The sequence below is a fragment of the Echinops telfairi genome, unplaced genomic scaffold (assembly GCF_000313985.2).
Source record: "Echinops telfairi isolate 266 unplaced genomic scaffold, ASM31398v2 ScPeMD7_2;HRSCAF=8, whole genome shotgun sequence".
NCBI lineage: Eukaryota > Metazoa > Chordata > Mammalia > Afrosoricida > Tenrecidae > Echinops > Echinops telfairi.
Genome location: NW_022103898.1, coordinates 60,815,476 through 60,819,739, shown reverse-complemented (window position 1 = coordinate 60,819,739; position 4,264 = coordinate 60,815,476).

The window sequence follows — 4,264 nt, the reverse complement described above, 5'->3', positions numbered from 1 at the left end:
AAAATTGTATAGTCTTAGAGGGGAGACATGTCCAAAAATTATAACTTTGTATTTAAAAAATTTTGTTTAATGAAAGAGGTTATAATTTTGAAACAATAGTTTTTTAATATATCCTGATACAAACAATTCACAAATAGATCACATGAAATATAGTGAAAACCCTAGAGAACTCCAGAAAACAATACAGGAACAAAATGATGAAATAAGCAAACAATGAGAAGTCATACTAAAATAACTAGAAATCTAGCAGATAACAAAATATCAGATATTGATAACTCAATAGATGAACTAGAAGTAGAATATAATCAATGGAAGAACAAATTTAAGAAAGAGAGAACAGATTCTTTGATAATGATTTGCTTGAAGAGCAATCAGAAAAAAGAATGAAGAAAGCCTTAGCATTATATGGGACTCTGTCTTAGGCTTAGAAGGAAAACCAGTGAAGGTTAAAAAGAGATGGAGGGAGAAATTTATAGCAAGAAAATGATTCCCACATGTGTAGAATTAGGCAAGTCCAAGTCAAGGCACATTCCAAGTCCATGGATCAGATGTTAAGCTGGAGGCTTCTCCTGATTTAAGTAGTTGCAGGAGCTGATAAACCCAAGGTTGGAAGAAAGACCACGGATTAGTGACTGCAGAGGCAAATGAATCTACAGCCAGCAGGTCAGGCTTGTGGCTGCAGAGATGAATCAGTTCAAAGTTGGCAAGGCAGAGAGCAGATCACTGATGACTCCCAGGATCAATAGGCAATATGGCAGGCAATTAGTTCAAATTCAACAACTGGACATAAGCCAGGCGCTGGATCCAGACTCAGCAAAAAAGGAAGCAAACTTGTCCACAGAATCCACTTATGTTGGAGGCAGTCCACACACTCAAGGAAACATTCTTTGCATTGGTTACATCAGGGCTGTGATCTGAGTAATGGTATTGCATCCTATCCTAATCTTACAATTGGTTACATCATATTAGGTCATATCATAAAGGATTACTAGGTCTTAACTGTCAAACCACTAAGAATCCTTACCCAGACAAATTGACACAAAACTTAACTATTTGACACTGTCAAGAGTAACCATTTATGTGCAATTAGAAATCAAGAACAGAAGGGGGAGGGGGAATAGAGATAATTGGGGAAGATTGTTTGGCAGAAAATTTCTCTAATATCATGGTAAACAAAGTATCCATCCAATAAGCTCAATGAACTACACACAGTACAAACCCCAAAATTAAGGCATCGAGATATAAGATAAATTTACCAAAACCAAAGACAAAGAAAGGACTCTGAGAGTAGTTTGTGAAGATGAAACCACCCCTTCAGAAGGGACCAGTAAGATCAAGCTCTGATTTCTTGGCAGATACCATGCAAGTATAAGTAATAAAATGATATCTATAAACCTGGAAACAAAATAATTGTGATCCATAGTCATAAATGCCAGTAAATTTTTATTTCAAATACAATGGCAAATCTGAGGTATAATAAGCATAAATTAGTGGTGTTTGTAAAACCCAAGCCAACTTTATAACAAATACTAAAGGGAGTCTTTAGGGAAGAAAATCGTGACATTGGACAACACTTTGAACTTCACACACACAAAAATATCACACAGTTGCCAATTCAGACAAAGAATTATCAAAACAAAAGCAAACTGAAAACATGGACGAAGAGATATCAATCTGTAAATGACAAAAATTTCAATATAAAAAGGGGGAATAATGGTGTAGTTACAGATCTTCTACAGAGAAAAAAAATTCAAAGTAATTTCAAAATATAAAATAGGCTGGTATGAACTTAAGAAGAATAAAGTAACATTTATTTGACTCCAAAGGAAATTAATAAATCCATTTACCAAAATAAAAAAGAAGAAAACAAAAAAGTCTCAGCAAACACAGCAATGACGGAAACAAAAGAAAATCCATAAACAAACAAATTCAACACCGAATATTAAGTGGAAAAAAAGAAACCATTGACACACAAAACATGCAAAATGTCAGCAGTAAATTGATACTAATGATAATCACACTAAATGTAAATGGCTTAAATGCACAAGTCAAGAGACAGAAGAAAGGATTAAAAATATATATGACCCTTCAATATGTTGCCAACAAAAGACGCATCTTAGAGGCAGACATATGTAGGTTAAAAATAAGAAGATGGAGAAAAATATAGCACGCAAACAGTGACCAAAAGAAAACAGGAGTGGCAACCATAATCTCTGATAAAAGAGACCCTAAGTAAAAATTCATTGTTAGACATAGAAGACAGCATTACATAATTAAAGTGTCCGTAAGAGGGCACTTTCAAAATAATAGACATAAAGAGGATATAATCACAATAAATATCTGGGTAGCTCAGGATGGATAGATAACATGATAAATGAAGGAAAGACTAAAGGTGTCAAGAGTTTCATCTTGTGTGGATCCACAACTGACCCTCACGAAAGCAGGAGTCAAGATATCAAATACTGGATTTCATTGGGCAGATCTGCTTCACAAGACCTCCTTAAGTGCTGAAAAGCAAGACGTCACTTGGAGAAGAAGGTGGGCCTGACCCAGGCCAGAGTATTTTCAATCTCCTCTTATGCATGTGAAAGTTGGGCACTGAGTAAGGCGGCCTAAGGAATCGATCCCTTTGAATCGGGTTGCCAGTGAAGAACACTGAAAGCACAGTGGACGGCCAGAAAGACAAATGTGTCTTGAAAGAAGTACAGCCAGAATGCTCCTTGCGAGGAAAGATGGGGGAAATGTGTCACATGTACTTTGAACATGTTATCAGGAGAGGTGAGCTTCTTGAGAAGGGCATCATGCTTGGCAAGGCCGAGGGGCAGTGAACATGAGGAAGACCCTCGATGAGACAGAGGGTCCAGAGGCTGCAGCAAGGGACTCCAGCATAACAACTATGAGGGTGGTGCCGCACATTCCGTCCTGTTGGTTATGGGGCTGTTCTGAGTTGGGACCAAGTTGACATCACCTAAAAACAGCAATTACAGAGCTCCCAATAAACTCTGACAGCATGTAAAAGAGAGACAATGATTACAGAATACATTAGCACAACACCTTTGGTGACCACTTCTAACTCATTGTCTTCATTTCTCCTCTAGTGTTATATTTCTCAGGCATTTTCTTTCTTTTCACCTCGGGCTTTTGTAACTGCATTTGATCCACCCTTGAGAGCCAGCACAACTAATATACCCCTACTTGTCTGTCAATGTGCCTATTGTGGCGGCTTGTGTGTTGCTGTCGTGCTGAAAGCTATGTCGCTTGCATTTCAAATCCCGGCAGGGTCAACAAATTTGAATACATTTTAGCAGAGCTTTCAGACTGAGAACAGACTTCAAAGAAAGAATACATTGTGCACTTTGAGGAATTTGTCACTGAAAACTTTAGGGAAAGCATGGAAATATTGTCCGATATTAAAAACTTCATGAAAAGAAGCAAAACATTACTAGAGATAGTGCCAGGAGATGAGCCCCTTAGGTCAGAAGGCACTGAACATACGACTGAAGAAGAGGTGCTTTCTCAAAGTAGAGTTTTCCAGAATGACATGGCTGGTAAAGCCTTTTGGAGCTTCATTTGTTGATGGGGAATAGCTCAAAGGGATGAGGCATGTCTCATGAAAACATCAATTAAGAATCAGCACTTGGAACAAAGTGTGAACCTCAGAATATCGGAAGCTGTCAAAAAAGAAATGGAACGCATAAAGATCAATATTCCAGACACTTGTGAGCAGAAATGGACTGATAGTGGACATTTTGATCCAGAAAATCATATGGTTTACTATGCTAGGAATGAACGAACCAAGAGGAGTGGCATTGCATTGATTACCAAAAAGGACATTTCAAAACACATATCGAAGTACAGGCTGTTTGTGATAGGATAATACCTAACCACATAAAGGAAATCCAGTCAATACAATTATTGTTCAAATTTACACTTCAAAGACTAAAACTAGTGATGCAGAAATTGAAGAATTTTACCAATGTCTTCAGTCTAAAATGATTGAAACATGCAATCAAGATCATTAAAAATTATTGGCCATTGATATGCAAAAGTTGGAAGCAAAGAGGAAGGAAAATTTGGTCTGAGTGATAGAAATGAAGCTGGAGGTTGCATGGTAAAATTTTGCAAGACCAACAACTTCTTCCTTGCAAATACCTTTTCTGACAATACAAAAGGCAACTATACATATGGGCTTCTCCAGATGGAATACACAGAAATTAAATTGACTACATCTGTAGGAAGAGATCACGGAGAAGCTAAACGATTA